The sequence below is a fragment of the Podarcis bocagei genome, assembly GCF_964188305.1.
Source record: "Podarcis bocagei genome assembly, chromosome: 14".
Taxonomy (NCBI): domain Eukaryota; kingdom Metazoa; phylum Chordata; class Lepidosauria; order Squamata; family Lacertidae; genus Podarcis; species Podarcis bocagei.
The window spans coordinates 20329381-20352617 of NC_138139.1; the positions used below are offsets into that span (position 1 = coordinate 20329381).

At 47.3% G+C, this 23237-nt stretch overlaps 1 long non-coding RNA gene across 1 annotated transcript; it reads right to left on the reverse strand.

Moving 5' to 3' along the window:
- Positions 1-4582: 4582 nt before the first annotated feature.
- Positions 4583-22747, reverse strand: LOC308573891. Its single transcript, XR_014002175.1, has 6 exons — positions 22057-22747; positions 21162-21226; positions 17162-17227; positions 7362-7443; positions 5642-5794; positions 4583-4709 (listed from the first exon to the last, which is right to left on the reverse strand). It is a non-coding gene; the product is annotated as an uncharacterized lncRNA (long non-coding RNA).
- Between the last annotated feature and the right edge of the window lie 490 nt (positions 22748-23237).

The following is a 23237-nucleotide window of genomic DNA, read 5'->3' on the forward strand; positions in this document are numbered from 1 at the left end:
GGGGCATAAATAAATAATCATTATCATTATTATAGGCATCAACTCCTAGGGGCCCAGCTCTCCCTCCCAAAATTTTGGGGGGCAACCCCCCCAAAGTTCAAAAATATCTGGGGGCAGAGGATGCCAAGTACAGAGCTGAGCACAGTGTGGCTTCAGTAGCTGGCTCCTTCTCCTCCTGCTGCTGTAGAGGGGAAGGAGAGGCAGTGATAGTGGCAGCAGCAGGAAGAGGTGGCTGGGTACCAGAGGGGAGGAGCCACTGGCCATTGAAGCTGCACTGCCTCTGCATTTGACTCCACCCCCTGGCTCCTCCCAACGCCCCAATGTCACATGTTCAACATCACGTGCATGACCTCTCCCTCACAGGTTGGCACCTCTCATCTAGTTCAGTGTTGTCTACACTGACTGGCAGTGTGACTCTCCAGGGTTTCAGGAAGCCCTACCTGGATCTCAGGAGTTGGAACTGGGTCGTTCAAAGGATAACACTCTGCCACTGAGCTACAGCCCTTCCTTACATCCTACACATCCTACACAAAAGGGGGCGGTGGCTTGATACCGAAGGCCCGCTATTGGCTTCTGGTCTTGACTGATTGCTGCCCAGATGATGTCACCATTTCCACTCCCCCGCTCCCTTGCGAAACCACTTTCATTTACTTAGGGAAACCTGCCTCTGACTTTGAGAAGTGTAGCTATATATGCTGGACAAATAGGTGTAATTTTTTAAGCAAATAGCTTATTGATTTCCCACTCAGTTTCTCCGAAATGTTCTTCCCAGCGCAGGGGCGGGTTTGCCTTTCTTCCACCCTGTCTTTCCCCACAGGACTCATTTTACATTCTGGCAGGTATCATTTGTAGCAGAGCAAGCTGGGTCTGGGAGCAGTTTCAGAATGCAACTGGGTTCCTTCCTCAATCTCCTTCTCGGCATTCAAATGGAAACAAGCACCCCAAACTTCTCGGTTGAAACAGATCCATGCAGTCACATTTGCACCCAAGGCAGAAAATCCAAATAGTATCTTCCAGTAACAGGCATTTGATCACATTCAACAAAATGCCACTGATAATTTGCTGGCCTTTAACATAACCTGTCACCTGAGTCAGATGCTTCTGCCTACCTCACAGTGAATTTAAACTTTCTCTTCTATGTTTCGGCAATTATAAATTAAGACCATTGCCATGTTCTGTCCTGATCAGGGCCGGATTTAGGTTTGACGAGGCCCTAAGCTACTGAAGGTAATGGGGCTCCTTATATGTCCAGCTGTCCTTTGTCGACAACAAATTGTCGCTGTTTTTGTGTGTTGAATATATGCTATATGGTGATTTATGGACCTAATAGGCATCTAAAGTCATTTGCACATGCAGAATGTAGGCACCCTATATATAGAAATGAGCAAACCAGTATATTTTAGGGAGCAAGCTAGCAGGCGGGGCCCATTACTGACGTCATAGGAGCCTACACAACACAAAACACTGTATGTAGGTTTTATCTTACTTGTATTTTATCTTATATTTTGGAAACGTACATCCAGTTCTTTTTCCTTTAATTTTTTTGGGGGCCCTCAAGAGAGTGGGGCCCTAAGCTATAGCGTCTTTAGCTTATATGTAAATCCAGCCCTGGGCCTGATGCTGGCTCCTGTTGAAAAAGCAGGCTGACCACTCACTGCTGGACCACAGACAACTCCCAATAAGGAACTTGCTTCGACAAAGGTTGGGAGCAGACATACAGTAAGTCTTTTAACCATGGACTCAGAACTGCTTCTTCCAGGCTCCACCCCCTTGTGGAGAACCTCAGAGCCTTAAAATGGGCAAGACTCCAAACTGAAGGTGGGCCCTCTTCCTCCATTCCACAGACCTTGCTCCTGGTGAGGGGTGGTGGAAGGCATCTGGATCAGGGAGAGTTGCCAGGGAGGGTCTGTCTCCAAAGGCCCTGGTGGCCTGTGAGGTATCCCTGTGGCTTCCTGTTCAACAATCTCAGATGCAACAATTTCCCTATCTTCAGCCCTCATAATGCCCTGGTGCCTCAGCAGCCTCAGACTTTATCTGGATCACTAGTAGATTCAGGGGTCCTGGCAACCACAGCTGCATTGCAAAGAGTTTATTTTTTAAATAAAAAAAGAACACATCCATAACTGAGCCCTGTCAATGCACCCATGCTGGTGTTTTTACTTAATTAATCAATCAATCAATCAATCAATCAATCAATCAGTTAATATATTTATGCCCCACTTTTTAATGCCAAGGATCTATAGCAGCTTCTAAACTTCACGCACCCCCCCCCCACAAATAAATAAATCCCTTTTGCAAGGTTGGGCAGTAGAACAGCTTTCTATCAGATATCTCTGCGTACTACTCTTAGCTCACTCAAACAGGTGCCAGATACAAAAATAACAAATAAAAAATGAATTTCATAAGCCGGCACACCAAGCAATTGACACCAGATTCCAGGAGAAAATACTCAGCAATTTGGCAGAGCAGTCCCAGCGCTTTTCCCTCAGAGACGATGCTGTTTGCGATAACGAGCGGAGTCATTTGCATAAGCCCAAGGAAGACAACAGGTCTGTGTTCCTCCTCAGCACAATTCAGCACGGCTGCTGACAGCATTTGTCCATTGGCAGGAGGAGCTGTTGTTTCTGAGGGTGAGTAAGATAAGACGTGGGTAGGTTTATTCAGTTCAGCAGCCCAACGGCGTCATGCGGGAGGAATTGCAAAGGGAACCACAAACATGCAATGGAATTTGAAGCAAGAGAAGATCCTTGATCAAGTAGCTGAGCATCTGCTTTGCATGCAGAAGGCCCCAGGTACTATTTCTGGCATCTCCAGGTAGGGCTGGGAGACAGCCCAGTCTCAAACCTTTGACAGCCTCTGCCAGCCAGTGTAGGCAATCCTGAGCTAGATGGACTAATGGCCTGACTTAGTATAAGGCAGTTTCCTGTGTTCTTTTTTGGGGAGGGGGTGTAGCTCAGTGGTAGATCATCTACCTTGCATGCAGATGGTCCAAAGTTCAATTCCTGAGATCTCCAGGTAGGGATGGGAAAGACCTTTCTTCTGAAACCCTGGAGAGACTCTGCTAGTTACTGTAGCCCAGCAATGGCCCCAGCCCTCTGGCTAACCATTGGAAATCTCCCCAGGCCCCACACCCCACTGCCCAGATCCAACTCTAGCCCGGTGTTTAGGATTGGTGACTAAATCCACTATTTTCCTGGCTCTCACTGGTAGACACAGTAGTCAGACTCCCAACTAGCTTCTTGTCAAAGGCATTCATGTGTAGGTCACTATGATACGTAAGTCAGGTTGCAAAGGATACAGGTCAACAGGTGCCACAGAGGTCTAGGTATATAGCTAAGCACAAGCTGAGATGTTCCAACATTTGACACATCCTCCTTTTGAAAAGCTGGGAGGGCACAGTCATTTGTGTGGCTGCTGTCCTAAGCCACTGGGCTGGGCAAGCAAGCAGGCAGGCATTCCTCTGGGCAGGCTGGGTTTGTTGAGCCTGTTTTCCGCTGTGCAACTGTCTCCACACCTATGGTTATAGAGACAGGGCTGTCTGATGGCACTGAGGTGGGCTTCTCTCCTGGCAATTCACTCAGCCCCCTCCCCAGGATCTGGATCAGTGCCTCCCAACCTGCCGGGTCCCTCGCCAGGATCCCCCAGCTCCACATTCTCTTCTCGTTCTTCCTCCCTCTCTCCCCAATCCCACCAAGATATCTCCACGGGACTCATGACACCCAGGGAGGCTGCATTTGGCAGAGATTGCCCTTGTTCCACGCTCACATGGATGCACTACTTAGACTCTTGGCTCAAGGAAACCTCAACACTTCATTCAAGAACGCTGTCTCAGCATTAGCTCTAAATGCAGGATACAGAATTCATAACATACTTCCAAGTTTCATGAATACAGTGGTACCTTGATTTACAAACTTAATCTGTTCTGAAAGTCCATTCTTAAACCAAAGCATTCTTAAACCAAGGCGTGCTTTCCCATAGCAGCGGAGGAACTCAATTTACAAATGGAACACAATCAACAGGAAGCGGAACATGTTCTGCTTCCAAGGCAAAGTTCACAAACCAAAACACCTACTTCTGGGGTTGCAGCATTCTTAATCCAAGTTGTTCATAAACTAAACTGTTCTTAAACCAAGGCACCACTGTAGGTGATAGCTAGGACCTTGTCTCAGCACCTGCCCTGCCCACTTACTTTATTTTTAAAGAGCAGGGTGGGGCCAGTCATGGTTCTTGTCCCAGGTGAGAAGACTGACCTTGGAAACGTGTGCTCCAATGGATGAGGGGATTACCAATGCAGATGGTGATGTGTCCTTGGTGGTGGGACCTGAATCAGTCCCTCCTAGTCCCCCTTCCTCCTCTGGTTCCACTAGCTCTGCTGTCTGCTTGCCTCTTCAGGTATCACAGAAATTTCCCTCTCCAGAGGAGGAGTGGACACTAACCCACATGCTTCTCCATCCCCTTCTTTAACATCCAACATTTACAGGGTGAAGACCTCTTCCAGTTCATTTCTTAGGCTTCCCCCATCTCCAGCCTTGGGCTCCTCCACTGACAAATCCTGCCAACTCCTCCCTGATTTAGTTGGTGCCATGGGACCCAGGACAGGGAATCTATGACCATGTGTCATTGTTCTGCATCCCCTCCATGTTGAGCTGGCCAATGTCCTCCTTCTCTGTGGTTGACTCCACTGATGCATGCCACTTTTGGCAGCAGACCTGAATCAAGAATGCATTTCAGTGCTTTGGAGCAAGTAGCTGCATAAGGATTTCAGTTGTTTAGGTAGGACTCTGCAACTGTCTTATAATTTTTGATTTCATTGCTCTGCTTTGCTTATGAGTTCCCAAGAGTTGCTCTGGGTAATCACACAGCGCTCCCTATAAATTGATTTTATCCCTCTCGCCATTTGGCACAAACACTTTTTATTTGTTTTTTTCTGAGTTCCCATAATCATGATTCTCCCCCCCCCCCCGTTTTTGCACAACTCCTTCCAGTTAGGGCTCTCTCTGAACTAGCACTAATTGAAGTTGATAATACACAAGTGGAAAATGATGTATCCACAAAATGGGGCTGTGTGCAGCTCCTCGTCTCCAACCAGAACCCCTCTTTTGGAATCTCGGATTGCCCCTGAACTGGTCCAACCTGGGGGACACCTGACCTGGTGCCAGACACAGAATCATTGGAGGATGAACCAGACATCCCACAGGTCAAGGACCCTGAGCCCTCTGAATCCAGTGCTGAGGATCCCCTTGAGGGGCCATCTGAATTGATACCTGACATGGACCTGTCAGAGCAGGAGGTAAAGCAGCCCCCTCTAAGTCCTCGAGATGGCTGGTGCCAGAATCTTCAAGTCCAGACTAAATAGTGGTGACACCTTATGTGCCTAGGGACTCAGAATAACTGGTCTACTCATGAACAATCCTTGATACCTTCTCACTGCCATCAGCTGTGGTTAAGGTGTGGTTTAGGAGACCAGAGTATATAAGGCCTTTCCCTTGAACCTTCCATTTGATGGAAGCAGGACAAGTTTCTGGTTCCTTGAAAATTCTTCTAGCTTTCTCCTCATTGATGAGCTCACTGTAATGGTGGCTTTGGATTGTTTCCTGACATTGTTGCTGGATCTTTCTTTTTTAAAAAAAATTCAACATACTTGATCATGGCTTGTTGAGCATTAAACTTGAAACTTGATTTTCCGTGTCCTGTGTGTTTTGAGAAAGGGCTTTATCCTCTCTGGACTGAGCCTTTTGTCTCCAAGCATGACCCTAGTCTAGATGCTGTTAGAGAGACTTCACTGTAGGGTGATCTGATGCAAAAAAAAAGAAAAAAAAGACAAGACTTTAGTCACCACTATGTGCAAGAGGTTCAGCAGTTGTAAAGAATGGGATACTGGAATGTGGGCTAAGAAAGTGTGACTGAACAGCACAGCTGGGATGGAAACATTGATGTCCTACCTCTGGGATTTTGCTAATATCTTCCATCACTCATTAGACACTTGCTTTGAGCTGTCTAGCTAAAATAAATCAAATGAATGAATGAGGTGGGCAGGTTGAATGCTTGAAGCCTTCTTCTATGGAGTCAGACCATTGGGTCATCAAGTCCAATGCTGCCTGTGCTGCCCTTACGTAGCCCTACCAGGACTTGGGCAGAGATCTTTCCAAACCCTGGAACCTGAGACCCTTTCAGTGGGAGACAAGGGTTTAACAATGGTTCTTCTGCATGCAACACATGTCCTCTGCCCCCAGCCTATAGTCCCTCCCTGCAAAGTGTCAACAGGGTCAGAGCCCCAAGGGCAGGCCGGAGCAAATAATCAGCCAGCTGGGGGCCAGAGGCAAGTGGCATAGGCTAAGGCAGGCCAAAAGGTCAGGCTATGCAGGCCACAGTTAATGAGCAGATGGGTCAAAGGGGAGTGGAGGGGTCTGAGGCACACAGACGATTCAGTCCAGCTAAAAAGATTGCACATACAAACACTGCCTTGACACTTGGGAGGTTGCTAAAGAATGGCTCAGCAAGGAAGCTTTTAATAGGCCCAGTTGCACTGGCGGCAAGACCTTGCTCAGTCCAGACAGAAAGGCTTCTGTAATTCCCCAAACTGTAATGCTAAGGGACAACTAACTCACGGAGGCCTTATCTGCACTATACATGCCACTTTAAACAGTCATGGCTTCCCCCAAAGAATCCTGGGAGCTGTTGCTTGTGAAGGGTGCTGAAAGCTGTCAGGACTGCCCCTATTCCCCACCCAGAGCTACAATTTCCAGAGTGGTTTAACAATCAAGCTCTCTTGATTGTTGAACCACTCTGGGAATTGTACCTGTAGTTCTGTGAGGGGACTAGGAGTCTCCTAACAACTCTCAGCACCCTTCACAAACTACAGTACTCAGGGTTCTAGCAGGGAAGCCATGACTGTTTATGGTGGGATGCTACTGGCCAGCTCTTCTCAGAAGGAAGATGTGCATATAGTTGGTTTTACAGAGTTCCATTGGTTCCTTTGGTCACCTGACTCAGTACTGTGACACTGCTGGCATCTACAACTGATTGCATCCAAAGGAATGTGGCCCTCATCAGGGAGAAAAAGGTTACTCAATCTTCCCTTAGTGTCTTACAAGATTGTCGTGAAGACTAGCCAGAGTCTACAGAGGTTTTGCTATCGCTTATGCTGCTGACTTAATACCAGCAGGGGAGAATCAAGAGTGCCTATCACTGCTGGATAAAGTCTGAATGAGCTCTGGGTATGTAAAAAACAAAACAAAACTGGACAAAGAAGAAACACTGAGGTAGATTGACTCTGTATTTCTTCACCATGACACACACCTTTGCCCTGCTGCATTTTGCGAAACCCCAGATTTTGGGAGAGGAAGTGACAGATTTATTACCTTAGAATAACAGGGCTGGGTTTTTTTCTTTCTTCCCAAAGCATCAGTATGCCAGTGTATGTTTTCCCTGCATCCAAACGCCCTGCAAAAAAAGAAAGAAAAATCATTAACCATCACGTTAATGTGTAGGATCTAATCTCTCCCTGTGCGAAGATGACAGCAGCTTCGGTGCTCGATGGCATAATTGTGTTGTGATCTGGCGTGCCAAGTTCCCCAAACTTCCACTTGACACATTAAGAAGAGATGCTGTGAAAGAGAACGGGAGGGAGAGGGAGAGGAAGCCCCTTCCAGTTCTGCGGGGCTCCTCCCCATGGCATATGGGGTCCATCTCCAGCTCGCTATTGGAGCCAAGAGGAATCAGGCACTTTAAATGGAGAACAAAATGATAGCAAATGAAAAACGATAATCTCCAGCCTTCCCAAGCCAGCAAGGGGCTGGCTGCCTAGGGGATGGAGAGGCGCAGCTGCAGAAGCCCCCCAAAAGCCATGGTGCAACTCCCATCACTGTTCAGTGTGGCTTCTGTGCCAACATCTGAGCCACCCCCTGGACCCTTGTGTGGTTTGAGGCACGGATCTGGCATGCAAGAGGCAATGAGTGTCCTGCCAGCATGTCTGTAATAAACAAATCAATAATTAAGAGAGGATACGCATTAGCCTTGAAACAGGGTCCAGATGGAAGTTTATTTTGGACCTTATGAGGAACATGGGGAATCCGGGTATGTTCAGGAGTGTTGGACAGGTGGGTGTTGCCACACGGGGCACATAAAGGCACATCTGCAAGCAGGCATGTCAGAGAATTTGATCAGAAATGAAAATGTTGGTCCAAGATCGCAAAAGGGGAAGCGCTCACAATTGTTTTTGTGAGTCTGCAAATGTTATGTAAATGATTGTTGTTGTTGTTGTTGTTGTTGTTTTGCATTGTCTTTGATCGTCTGCTTCCATGCAATGCACTCAAATTTATTGTGTAATGAATTATGCAATTAATCGCTTTTGTTTCAGCCGTAGTGTATATTGAGATGGAAAAAGTAGGTTTTAGCAGAAGCCGAACTGCAGCAGAATGGAAATAGTGCTGATTGTGGCAAAAAAGAAGTGGAAAAAAGATGGGTGCTAGTTGCTTAGGTCTCTACCTGCAAGTGAGCTTAACAGTGAAGCCCTGAACATACTTCCTCGAGAGTAAGCTTCATTGAGTTTAGCGGAATCTACTTTCTAGGAGAGAAAGTGGTTTAGCTATAGTCCTCCAGATATTCTTGGCTCCTATCAGCCCTAGCCAGCATGACCAATTGACAGGGATGATAGGGGTTATAGTACCACAACCTCTGGAGGGCCACAGGTCCCCCATCCCTGGTGTAAATGGACAACACAGAGCATCATCATGTTGATGACATGGCCAAGCTGGGCTATCAGCACATGAAAAACAAGGGCAGTATGTGGTGAATACTGTTGTTGCCCAAGTTCAAGACCAGCATGATCTTATGGTCCTTCAAGGTGAGGGGGATCCAGTGGCCCTTGGGGCACAGAAAGAGCCTAGGGTCACATTAGCAATGCGCACTGAAAGCACTGTGATACCACTATAAACAGTCATGGCTTCCCCCAAAGAATCCTGGGAGCTGTAGTTTGCCAATGGTGCTGAGTGTTGTCAGAATACTTTTAATCCCCTCCCAGAGCTACAATTTCCAGAGTTCCCCAGGAAGAGGACTTGACTATTAAACTGTTTTAGATCCTGCCAGAAACATTTCTGTCCACTTGTAATCCATGAACCTATCACACAGAGCTGAAGTGGTACCAGATGGGGAACCAGGTGAGGGTCAGGGCTGATTTCTGACTGCTGGGAGGCCATTGCAATGGGAGGCCATTGCACCCGAGACTGTTGGCTGAGGCCCCCATAGGAAGCTTCCAGACCACCAGGATCTATAGGGTCAGGGACAAGACCTTCACAGGAAACTTCCCCTGAACCCTAGGAACCAGATGCCCCCCACTGCACATCAGTGGGAGGGAGGCTACAGAATGGAGGAGTACCTGTATTCAGGTCTGAGGGTTGACCCTTTAAGACTCTGAAGATCTCCATAAGGGGATGGAGCCTGGTCTAGGCAGTCTAGAGACAGAGGCTTAAAAGGCTTCAGCCTGCTCCCAACCTTTGTTGGAGCAAGTTGTTTACTTGGATATATCTGTGTTCTGGTAACCTTTGACCAGCCTTGCCTCTTTCTCCATGGGATCTAGCATCAGACCTGAACACGACAGCCTGTGCATTAAGCAGGAAGCATGGGGAGCTCAGTGCTAGCAATGATGCTGGCATCATTCCATGGATAGAGGCCAGTGCAGACTAGCAGGACTGGGTGGAGGGAGGAAGTTCTCCTCCCAATCCACACATACCCAGCCTGGCACAAAGGGAGCTTGGGCTACAGTTCCTAACAAGCATGTTCAACTCAGTGCACCATCAAACATCTGAGACTCTGGTAGCCATGAAGAAACTTGTCTAGCTTGATCAAAATCCATATTAATCAATGACTTTAATTAGGATCTTTGGTCTTCATGCCCCTTTCTTCCTTCTCTTTCTCGTTACTAATTGCTAATAGGATGTTTGCAGGAGTATTTTGACCTTATAATTTGTGAGTTGGATTGTTTTGTTTGTAAGCTTAGTTGAGAATTCTATTTATATTTCTTTCTTTCTTGATTTAATTGAGGTCCTTAGGACCAGACATTTGCTTTATTTGCCACAATTCTTTGTAATTATAGTTTAATTGTAAGAGATAATTTTATACCTTATTTTCATTGTCATTGCCATTTTTTTTTACAACGTCTTAGGAAAGCACTAAAAACTTCTAATTAGTCTGATTTGTGACTGGAGGAATTTGAGGTGAAACAGACACACTGTACGGTGGGATATATGCACTCTGAATCTAAAATGGGAAGCATTCAAGGAGCCCATAGTTTTCCCTGTAACCATTTCCAGTAGGGATGAGTCAAATTGGGCTTATTCAGAGGGATCTGGATCTTGGCTAAATAGGGCTGTAACTCTATGATAAGACCCTTCCCCTAATTGCTTTGGGCATGGATCTGGGTCAAGATGGGGATTGCCATCCTGGGTGGCACAGGGCAGACAGTCCTGTTCCAGGGGTCACAGAAAGGGGACATACAGTGGATTGGGAGGACAGGCTGTATACCAGGATTTCCCAAACTTGGGTCTCTAGCTGTTGTTGGACTACAACTCCTATCATCCCTAGCTAGCAGGACCAGCTGTCAGGGATGATGGGAATTGTAGTCTAAAACAGCTGGATACCCACGTATGGGAAACCCTGCTGTACACAGTCCTAGTTTCCATTTGCTGGTCAGAAGGACCTCAAAGGCAAGTCACAGACGATTGGCTCTTCTAGATGGGATTAACAGTGGCCTAATTTATAAAGCTTTTATAAGGATTACTGAACTCCTAGGGAGGCATACGCGAATAGATGGGTGCGTGTATACATCACTTCAGAAGGTCCTTGGTTGAATCTCTGGCATCTTCTGCTAAAAAAAGGAATGGGGGCACATGTGGTTTTCTGGATGATGCTGAACTACAACTCCCGACAACTCCAGCCAACATGGCCTTACTTAAAAGGATGGTGGAAATTGTAGTTCAGCAACATCTGGAGAGCCACACATGTGGGATATTTACTTCCGTCAAACCCAACAATTTCTGTTTTGCCAATTAGGCAACAAAGGGGCTGAGGCTCAAAGAGCTTTCCTGTAAACTCGCTAAAAGGAATTCTGTGATATCACTTCCCTATTTGTCTCCTGACCGGAAATGATGTAACTATATATGCTCCTCACTGCCTGGGCGCATCCTCTTTTCCATCATGCCTGCAACATGAGAACACCTGTAATTCTGGGCTCAAGATCAGACTCCATTTTAAAGCTAGACTTAGTATGTCTTTGTAACTCAGTTAGTATTTTAAGCCTGCCTGCACCAAGCTGCTGTATCTGTTATTCTTCAAGACCTATACTGAGTAAATGTTATTTTTTACTTTTAAAGTCGGAGTGAAGGGTGTAGTATGGGTCGTGGGTGGTGCTGTGGTCTAAATCACTGAGCCTAGGGCTTGCCAATCAGAAGGTTGGCAGTTCAAATACCCACAACGAAGTGAGCTCCATTTGCTTGGTCCCTGCTCCTGCAACCTAGCAGTTCGAAAGCACATCAAAGTGCAAGTAGATAAATAGGTACTGCTCCAGCGGGAAGGTAAATGGCATTTCCGTGCGCTGCTCTGGTTCTCCAGAAGCGGCTTAGCTGTACGCCGGCTCCCTCGGCCAGTAAAGTGAGATGAGCGCCGCAACTGCAGAGTTGTCCGTGAGTGGACCTAACGGTCAGGGGTCCCTTTACCTTTAAAGGGGGTAATACCAGGAAAATCCAGTCTGCCTTAAAGCATCCTGGACTATTAATACTAAAATACTAATACTTATCTAAGCTTCCCCTTTAAGCTGCAAAGGGATGGCACTCTGCTGAACTCATAAACGTGAGGAAGGAAGGATATTATCTAATGAATATATCCTCTCCTAGCATCTAATCAAATCCCAACAACAAATCTCCCATTCTAGGCTAAAAGGATCATGTAGCAAGTGAAAGGAAAGGCTCTACGTGAGCACTGCCAGTCAGAGTAGACAGTACTGAGCTAGTTGGGCAAATAGTCGTTATTTACTTACCTCCAAGCAAAGGTAGCCTTCATCCCCAAGTAATCCTTCAGAAGTAAAGAAGGATGCATTCTCAAGAGTACTGTATGAAAAGTCAATACCCCCTAACACAGTCCAAACCAAATGAGGATCTTTCTGAAGGTTGACACGCCTAATTTTGCAGTGGGCTTTTTTGCAAAGTGCCCCCAAGTAAATAAGATCTTATATGAACTGGATTTCTGTTTGGTTTTGAACCTCTTGGTGGACGGAGGAATCTCATTTTTGCAAAAAGGGGCTTGTAGATAAAGGGGAAAGAGGTCATTTATACACCATGGACAGCAACATTCCTAAAAGGCAAGTGCTGTCCCTTTCAAATGGCGATCTTCCAGACAAAGTGTGCCCAAACTGTTGAGTTCCAGTTATCCAGTGTTCATAACCAGCCAGTCCTATGATCCAAGCAGGTTCCCAGTTCAACTTCCTGCAACTCCCAGCTTGAGAAGTAGCACTGGGGAGAATTAAGAACGGTTACACACTTTGAAGGGCACTGAAGCTGAAACTGAAAGCTGTTCTTACTGTCCTGCTTTTGAGTATCTGATGGGGCATTCTGGGAACAAGATGCAGGACTAGATGGGCCTTTGGTCTGATCCAGCAAGGGGTGCCATTCTTAAGAAACCAGAGGCTGATACCAACCTGCCTGAGGTCACTTGGTGATTGTTACAACCAAGAGATCCAAACCTCTTCTCTTCGATCCATGTCCACTACACCTAGGCATATTGGCTCATAATTATGTGTCACAAAGAGCTCTTTGTAGATACTACCACACTGGCATCTAGGAGGACCTGGCTTCAATGGTAGGCAAGGAAAAGGAAAGGTGGTCCAAATCAGGATAATAAAGGGCAAAAATAAGAGAACAGGATACCAATCTGGGTTGTCGCTTGCTTATAGGTATGAAATCTCCTCTTGAAAAGGTTCTTCATGGTGCCCCAGGAGAAAATATCCAAGGACGCTGCTGCAAAATTATACTGGATTGATTGATTGATAGCGGTTCAATTATTGTGGCTTCCCCAAAAGAATCCTGGGAGTTGTAGTTCAGTGAGGGTGCTGAAAAGTCTATGTTATGGCATGGAGGAGAGGGAACCGGTGACCCTCCCAGTGATGTTTGCTTCCCAACTCCCATCAGCCTGGCTGGCATGGCCAAGGAGCTGTAGTTCAGCAACACTGCGGAAGGTCTGTAACTTAGTGGCATGACATGTGCTGTGCATGATCTTGAGTGCAGATCTTGAGTTCAGTTCCTGGCATCTCCAGATAGGACTTGGAGAGAAGCCTGGCTGAAATCCTGGAGAGCTGCTGGCTGCCAATGTAGGCAATACAGAACTAGATGGACATAGGCAGATTCCTCTGTTCCTATCTGGATGATCATAGATTCTTGCCATTAGAGAATCTTCTCCTGTTCAGAGGTCTGTAGTCCCTAGACACTCTGGGGAGAGGAAACAACTGGGAAATCAATTTGAGGCACACTCTTGTCTTTTGGCTTGCTGGGAAAAGGGGGTCAGTACAAAGAAAGCAGCAGTTGGACCAGTTTCTCCTGCTCTTGCTTTCCTGTCTTCTAAGCTCATCCTGAGCATCTGCTGGGACCTAATTGGGAGCCGGGTACAAGCTTTGCTGCCTCCAGCCACCCCCAGCTGCTTGCAGATTAACCCCGTCTGGTCCCCATCTCCCTAATTTGGCAATGCAGCTCCCGAGAGTGACAGATATCAACTTTTCCTCCCCTTTCCACCCACACCCTCTTTCCAAGTCTCTCGGGTAAGGCTGATCTGTTTGCAAAAGTCAGTCTCGTTGCAACACGTGGGCACCTTCTTCCAACACACTTGGGGGAAAAATGGGGGGGGGGGGACAGGCACCACATCAAAAGCTGCCTTCGAGCTACTCCGAGAGATAATGGGGAGGAGGCAAGGAAGGGGTAAAAATATGGAGTTCTGCTGTCAGCACTGTTTCCTTTTGATGCATGTGTGAGCTGAACAGCTTAGAAAAGCAAGGGGGGGTGAGCAGACTCCAGTGGGGACCGTGAGGACTTGGATTCTGCTGAGATCTTGTGTCTACCCCCTTTAGTGATGCTTTGAGCAGTAGTGGAGACCTTCCACCCCACAGGCCTTATTAGGCCCACCACTTCTCTTCATCTGGCATGTGAGGTTGTTTTTGCCAAGCTGTATCCACCTGCTTTACCCCTGATGTCAGATATGGATGGTAGCAGTTGGTGCCCATTGGGGACTGATAGGACAGAAGACTGGGAGGCCGACACTAGGTGAAGCCAGAGTCAATGATCTCCCCATGCCTCGCAAGACGAAAAACCTGCTAGACGAAAGGGTTTTGCGTTTTTTGAGCTGCTTCGCAAGACGAATTTCCCTATGGGCTTGCTTCACAAGACGAAAACATCTTGCAAGTTTGTTTTCTTTTTCTTAACACCGTTAATACAGTTGCGACTTGACTTCAAGGAACAACTCATAGAACGTGGTGTGGTAGCCTTTTTTGAGGTTTTTGAAGACTTTGGTGATTTTTGAAGCTTTTACAAAACTTTCACGACACCGTGCTTCACAAGACGAAAAATTTGCTAGACGAAAAAACTCACGGAATGAATTAATTTGGTCTTGCGAGGCACCACTGTACTTATAATCAGATAGAGGGGGGTTGGATGAGAGCAAGCCAAGGTTGTGGGGCTCATTTGCCCCAGTGGACCAGACTCCACTGGGAGTGGGGCAGGGAAATATAGGGATCAGGTGAAATGGTCTTTGCAGGTACCACAAAACACCACTATTGTTTGAAATGTTATTTGAAATTCACAAAACCTTCTCCAGAGCATCAAGCCATGTTCTTCTGTAGAACGGTTTAGGAACAGGGTCCCATCCTGAAAAGTGGAATTTCTCAGGTCACCATGCCTGCTCATTTCATTTCTTCTATAGGGTCCTCCTATTGTTTCCCTCTATTGCAATAGTTTCTGCATCTGTTCCATGTGCACAGGTAAGCACACCTTACCAGAGGCCCAATGGAGAAAAGCGGGGCTCCTTCAATGTGCACACAGCTGCAGGTTGTGCTGGGCCACCCCTTGTACCTTTGCAACCGAGAGACGAGACCCTCTATGCTTTGGAGGGAAATTGAAAATTCCCCTTAGCAGGAACCCATTACTAGGGATCTGGGGATTTAGGCTGCTGTCTCAGAGGTGTTTGCAATGAGCTCTGGTGGGAACCGCAGCAACTTTATCAATTCATTATAGAGGAATTGAAAACCTCTGCATATAGATTTACACTCCATTATCATGCTAACTCAGACATAAGCCCTACTTTTTCTGAGGCAGGGAACATCCCAGCTACAGCCTGGGGATTGAATTAGAACAGATCAGGGAGGAATGACATTGGGAAACATGGCAAACTATGTGTGTGCGTTCAGGCTCCAGCATTCTAGCCCAGCATTCTAGCTCTAGCCAGAGCTGTGTGCAATCTATGTCTGTTAAAAATTAAATTAAAAGATCTTCTGAAATACTGGCAACAAGACAAACCAGATTCTGCAACAAGACTAGCAGTTTGCATCCCTCCTATTTTGCACAATGTATTCTGCAATATTTTATTGTTTTGCTAGGTTTATTCTCCTTCTGCAATCACAGGGCTGTGTTAGTAGATAGAAAGGGCACTGAAGTCCTAATCCACAGTAACCTAGCCAGTGTGGTGTAGTGGTTAGAGTGTCAGACTAGGACCTGGGAGACCAGGGTTCAAATCCCCAATCAGCCATGAAGTTCACTCACTTCCGGGTTTTGATCATTCATGAGCCAATTTGTTTGGGAGCCAAGGCGTTCGAGATCCAAGGTATGACTGCAATCACAAATAAAATAGGCAGAAGATGCAAAACAATTTTAAAACATCGCTATGCACTTCCTCCTTCTCCAAAAGTCTGGGCAAAGAAGTGTATCTTTATCTGTTATCTGAATGAAAATAACAGAGAGGCACTTTGAAATGTGGGCAAGGGTTTGTCTCCAGTTCCAGTCCTACTCAGAGTAGACCCATTAAAATTAAAGTTAATCACAATGGACTTTGATGAGCCTACTATGAGGATGAATAGCATTGGATCCAGCCCAAGGTATCTCCCCCCTCCCCCATTTAGGAGAATGCACTGAAAAGCACTGAAGTGTATGCAAAATGCATAAATTTAAATGTGGGCTTTTTGTGTGTTCCTTCAAATCACCTGCACGAAACAAGATTTAACAGACCTATAACTGAGCACCTGCAAAACTGAGATGGTGCAGAATTAAACTGTTCAGCCCGTCCCTCGTTTCCGCTATGGCAGTGCTCAGCTTATGCTGTTTGTTTGTGGATGTAAATTATGGGGAACTGATTCAGATTATCCTTCCCAGACAACAGGAAAGTATCATTGTCCCATTGGTGCTTCATGCTGTTTGCAGGCTGATATGGATGGGGCACCAAGACTGTATCTTGGCAAGAGGCAAGACCAAAAATTGTTGCCTCCAGTCAGCATAATACATCTTCCCAGGATGCAAGAGGGAAATGTATGTGAAGGCTGAGTACATTTCCTTCCTTTGACTTCTTTCAGAGCGCTGCAGCAGAGGAGCCATAGATCAGCGGTGAAGCACCTGTGAAGCAAGTGTAACATCCCAGCTTCAATCCCAGGCATCTTCCATCAAGAGGACCTTTCAAAACAGATGGGGGACCCTTTTTGGCTCCACAGGCCAGATCCTTATCGGGATCAACCTTGTGGGCCAAATTTGACTAGTGGGCGAGGTCACAAGATGTCATTATTACATTGCATGATTAACAAGTGGGCGGGGTTGCCCATCTGTCAAATGCATGGCTTTGCAGGTCTCCGCCCTGCTCCTCCTTTAAGCTCCTGGTCTTAAAAGTTCAAAAGGGGAGTGCAGGGAAACATGCAAGAGCTCTATGACAGTCCATGTGCTCCAGTTTTAGTCTGAAAAGGGAGCACGGGAACTGTCTTAAAGCCTTTTGCAAAAGTGCTATTTGAAGCAGCCAAGGAGGGGGTGGAGGCTGTATCAAATAGCCCTTTTGAGAAGCACTTTAAAGTTTAAAATGAGTTGTTGTCATATGACTAAAATTTCTGGGGTTGTTTTTTCCCCTTGAGAGAATTTCAGAGACTTTCTCTAACCTGCAGAAGAAGGCCACCTTGCAGAATTTTCTCCAAAAATCTGTTGCCACACACAGACACAATGTCCTGGAATGACACAATTAGGATGCAGACATGTGAGCAGAAGTTCCAGAGTGTGGAAGTCAGCATGCCAAATGCTATTTTGATATAGGGTAGTAGCCCACCCCCCATGGCTTCTATGCCTTCAACAGACAGATATTCAGGAAATGCAAATTTTCCCATTGATGGGAAATGCAGTGATCAGGAAGCTACAACCACTGGATTTCTGCCTGCATTGCCATTAGAGCCCAGGTATTTCAGAAGCCTGATTTCAAAATGTACATTCTTTTGCAATTCAGAAATCTCATTTTCACATGAAGGTGTGACACAGTAACACATTTGGGTTGTCACGTGACATCTTGCTGACAAAATATTAAAGTTTTGGAATCTCGAGCTACAGTAGATGCTGGCAAAGTTGTCAAATCAAGTTTGCAAATGAAGGAGGCGTTTATGTGCCACCCAAAATAGACAAGAGGTGGGAAAGGGAAGTTAATGGTGGAGAGGGAACATTCTCCACCCCCTCTTCCAGAATAGTAGAATTTGGAGTCACCCGTGGGGACTGAGAAAAGGAAGTACCTTCCAGGGCTGCAAGCCCAGGCACACTTACTTGGGGGTAAGTTCCATTGAACTCAGTGAAACATACTTACAGAATAAGCATGCTTATATTTCTGCTTCAGAAAACACTCTCTATTTGCTTACATAGCATCAGAATAAAGGAAGTTGCCAGTGCTTAAGGAACTACCTATTTGCCCTGAGTGCTCACTGGAAGGACAGATCGTGAAGCTGAGGCTCCAATACTTTGGCCACCTCATGAGAAGAGAAGACTCCCTGGAAAAGACCCTGATGTTGGGAAAGATGGAGGGCACAAGGAGAAGGGGACAACAGAGGACGAAATGGTTGGACAGTGTTCTCGAAGCTACAAACATGAGTCTGACCAAACTGCGGGAGGTAGTGGAAGACAGGAGTGCCTGGCGTGCTCTGGTCCATGGGGTCACGAAGAGTCGGACACGACTAAATGACTAAACAACAACAATTTGTTATTTGGGCACAATTCAAAGTGTTGCTATTGACCTTTCAAGATCTAAGAAATCTTGAGTCCAGGATACTTGAAGGACCACTATTTCCCCCAAGAGCCTGCCCAACCAGGCTTTGCTCAGGCCCTGCCCTAAGTGGCAACATGAAGCATGGCCTCCTTATTTGTAGACCAACCCACTACAATGCAAGAATATTTCACCCAACATGGGGCTCGAACTCACAACCCTGAGATTAAGAATCTCTTGCTCTACCAACTGAGCTATTCTCGAGACTATTAAAAAGTCTTTGGATCGCCCTGCATTTGACCATCTGCCAGACTACCAATCTCATACTACAATAAGGTAGCAGGTAAAGACTTTGGGTGGGATCCAGAGTCCTGCTAGTTGAACTTAGGTCCCACTGAAATCAATGAGACAAGTTAGTTATGATGTGACTAAGTCCTATTGAATTCAATGGGGCTATTCCCAGATAGGGGGAAATAAGACTGGAGCCTTCACTAGGATCCACTGATCAACAACAACAACAACAAACCTGTAATCCCATTCCAGAGCAGGTCTTCTCAGTCAAAAATGTACCTGACCCACAGGACCTCAACTTTGACCGGGCTTCAGTTTAACTGTCCAGTTACCATTTTCTCCAAAAGAGTTGCACGGATTTGGCAAATGATTTTCTCTAGTTTTTAATTTTAATGGCATTTAATTTTGCTGCTGTTTTAGAAGCTGGCTGTTTTAGAAGCTGGCTGGTGTCTTTGATAGCCTTTTATTGTTTCATATATATATATATGAATTTCAGTTGGTGTGAGATTTCTCCAGCAACCTGTAGCCTTCCCAACTTCTTGATCTGAAAAAGCTCAGTGGAAGAATTTATCTCACGATGTCAAAGCTGTTGGGCTTTGATGAAGTGCTGGCACCCAGGAAGGCTGCAGAGTGCAGACCACAAGTGAGGCAATTTGCAGAAAAAAAGCAAGAACCTTCACAAACACCCCCTCTACCACCTCAAGAAGTAAAGTAAAGTAAGCAACTCAAAAACTCTGCACTTCAGCCCTGAGAAATCTGCCCAAACTTTGTCTTCCTTTTGATAATTTTCAAATGCAATTTCTTCATTAATTACCATTCATTAATGGTAAAACAACAACAACAACAACCAGGAGTAATGTTAGGCACAGCACTAATTTTAAACAGTATGTGTGAAGTAAATTGAAGAAGCAAATATATCAGATGTATAGCAGTTTGGAGCCTTGAGGTGCTGGATAGTGATCCTGCCCCACTGCCTTCAGTCTAGAGCAGCACAACTCTATGTCATAAGAAAGAAACTGTTTCAAACGATGAAAGGAAACTTTGAATCCAAAGCATCCATCAATAGTGGAGGAGGCTGCCCACTCGTGTCTCAGCATGACTCACTGCTCTGCCCTTCTCAACGCCTTCTGATCATCCTTGGCTGAGTCTGCAGGTCATTCTGTCACATCTCAGTGGTGGGTGTGATCAGATCGTTCCTGAAATAGGGATGCAGGAAAAGTGACAAATCGCAGAGGAGGCTGCCTATTGGGTCTCTGCAGGAGTCCCCTCTCCAAGCTTGCCTCCCAGGAAGCTGCCTTATATAGCCAGACCATTGATTCATCTAGCTCAGTATTGACTGCACCAGACTTCGCCAGCCAGGTGCCATCCTGATGTTTGGGACTGACAATTGTTACCAGTGGTGGCTGGTGCTGATTCCGACTGGTAAGGCAGAAGGTAGGGAGCCCCAACAGTAGATGGAGCCAGAGACAATGACAGGCAGATCCAACACCTTCTGCATTCATCTCCATCCTCTGTCCTGCTGAGTTGTACAAGTGCAATACTGAGGTGGAGGAGGAGGGAGCTGGCAGGCAGTCCCACCCCCTGGACTGGTTGACATAAGAAGAGCCTTCTGGATCAGGCCAATGATCCACCCAGCCCAGCATCCTGTTGTCACAGATGCTTGAGGGAAGTCAGCAAGCAGGATTTGAGTGCAAGAACACTCCCCTCTCCTTTAGCTTCTGGCAACTGATATTCAGAAGCCTTCTTGCTGCCAACTATGGCAGCAGAACACAGTCATTATGGCTAGTAGCCATGGCTAGAGCGGTCCTCCATGAATTTGTCCAATCCTCTTTGAAAGCCACCCATGTTTGTGGCCATCACCGCCAGTGGCGTAGCGTGGGTTGTCAGCACCCGGGGCAAGGCAAGTAATTTGCGCCCCCAACCCGTGGATTTGCGCCCCCTAACCCTAACCCCCAGATGTTGCGCCCGGTGCGGCCGGGCCCCCCTGCACCCCCCACGCTATGCCACTGATCACCGCCTCCTGGTTCCATAGTTTAACTATGCGCTGGCTGGTGGCATGATGGACCAGCTTCCACTGCCTGTGGGTGGGCAAGAAGAGCTACAGCAAAACATCTGGAGAGAACTAGGTATGCAAAGACTGGCCAACACAGACGAGCAGAGGGGTCTCTGAGGTTTCAGACCAGAGCCTACTGCTCCCTACCTGAAGATGCTGGAGACTCAGTCTAGCCCCTTCTGTATGCAAAGCACATAGAGCTTCTGCCCCCTTTCTCCTTCTGATCAAGGGATCTTGTTCAGCATCATGACTCATGCATAAATACCAGGAGGGGGCTTCTCTCCTAAGGGGGGCATTTTCATTCTCTCTCTCTCTCTTTTTTTTTTTTTTTGCTTTCTAAAATAAAACCTCTTTTCCTCTGCTGATGCAAAGAGTGCTCCTGTTTCTCGGTCGGAGTGGGGTAGCAGTTAACTCAGCTCCAATAAGTTTGGGAAACACTGGGCTCGAAGAACGAAGCTTTTCCGGCGCAATGTTTCTCCCCCTCTCCAAGAAACCAGGAATTCTTTCCCCAGGATTGCGAAAAGAGAGGAGGAAAGGGAGAGATCGAGAAGCCGGAGAGGGAGATAGATGGATCCACCTGTAAGCCCGCGCGGTCCTGCGGCTGGAAACCTCGAAACTCCGCCGGCTTCGTGGCTCTTGTGTCTGTGTGCAAAGGAGCAGAAACAAGAGGCGATTAAAAGAGATGGGGAAGGGGGGAGGAGGGAAGGAGAAGCCACAGAGGTGGGGGAAGAGGAAAGCGCCATAGTGGAGAAGCAAAGCAAATTAAGCAGGGCTCTGATCTGCTTGGGTTGCCGTCTGCCCCAAAATGCACCCTGCATCTTAATTCGCTTCAGCGTTGCTTACACGCGCACACACATCTCCCGGTGCCATTTCGGCTCCCTGAAATCAGCCCCCACCACCATCATCATTCTTTTCCTCTTCTTTTATTTATCCCTGCAAAAACCCGCCACTACTCTTTTGGACGCCCCCTTTGCAATTTCCCAAACAGTCTCCCCCTTCCTCTCCCCTTTCCCCCTGGCAGGTCCCCTCCCCCTTTTAAGTCCTTCGCTCTTTTCTCTCTCTCTTTTTCTTCAGACTCATTTATTTCTCTTCTTTTAAAGCTTGGGAATCCGACTTGAAGAAATAAAATAAAATACACCAGCACCCGACTATTATTATTATTATTAAAAAATACTATTATTCCTTTTGGATGCAGGAAAAGATTAACATTGCCCTTCTCTTGTTTGCAGATTCTGACTTGTTTGCTCGTGGGGTGTATCTCTCTTCGCCGCAAATTCTGCCTTTTCAGAAAACCAGATTGCCGGAACAGAGACGTGATTGGCGCGTTGTGTGTGTGTGTGTGTGTGTGTGTGTGTGTGTGTGTGTGTGAGAGAGAGAGAGAGAGAGAGAGAGAGAGAGAGAGAGAGAGGAGCCACAACAAGAGTGGACCCCCTCCCCCGTCCGGTTGCAATCCCACCCGGAACTTTTCTCACGTGCAGATCTCGCCAGGAACGCTTCCTCGGGTGTACGCCAGCCCAGTCCACCCGCGAGTGGCATAGGTCCGCCGCGCAGTCACGAGCGCAGGCTGCGCGCCCACGTGGTTCTCAAGCCCTTTTCCCGCGCGTGTTTCCTCCGAAGTAAAAGACACCCCCCCCCTCGATTTTCAGAGTTCAGCAGAGCCTCCTTCCCAGGAAAAGGCGCCCGCAGGATCGTCGCCCCTTCCCTCGATCTCATCGCGGGCAGAGTTCCCGAGGATCGACGTGCCTTAGAGGATCGCTAGTTCCCCCCCCACTCGCCAATCCACCCCCTCCCCTAAGAGGTAGTAGGCGATATTGCGAAGCGGGCGAGGAAATCCTCCTTTCAACAACCAACAAACAATCGCCCACCGCGCAGGCTGAGGGGGTTCCCTCTTGCACCTCGGCATTGCACGGCGGAGGGGGGGGGAAGGAGAAAATTAATCTCTCGCGCTATATCGCTTGCGCGCATATTACATCTTTCTGCAGCACTGCTGGGCGTGGGAAGGGCTAGCTGGCCGGGTTGGAGGGGACACACACACACACACACGACAGGAGGCGGCGGCGAAGGAGGAGGAGGCAGGGAGCCCCCCCTTCTTCTCGTGCCCCTCCATCTCCTCCTCTCCCTCTGCGTGGCGTTTTTTCTTGCAGGTGTTTCAATTTTAATTCTGCCCGGTAGGTGGGACTTGGTGACTTTAAGCACCATCATATTTCGCCCCCACCCTCCTCTCTCTCTCTCTCTTCCTTTCCTCCTCTCCCTCCTCCTCCTCCTCTCCTCGCTGCCGCCGCTGCTGCCTTCCCCCTCTTCTGTTGCAATCTTCACAAGTCTCTGGGAGAGCAGCGAGCGAGCGAGCTACGGTGGATCAACAAGGCACCGAGAAACGCCAGCCGCACCGCGCACACACCAGCCAGCCAGCCAGCCGCGATGCAGCGCTCACCGCTACAGTAGAGGGAATAAGCCAGCCTCGCCGACCTGCCCATCATGAGTCCATCGACGGAAGGATTTTTTCTCTACATGCCTCCGATCGCTTGAGGGTGGTTTATTTTGTCTCTTTTTTTCCTTCCTCCCCTGTCCTCACCCCCTTCTCCCTTAAAACCTCTCTCTCTCCCCCTCTCCTCTGTGTCCTCCCCTCTTTCCCCCTCCCTTTCCACAACCTCCC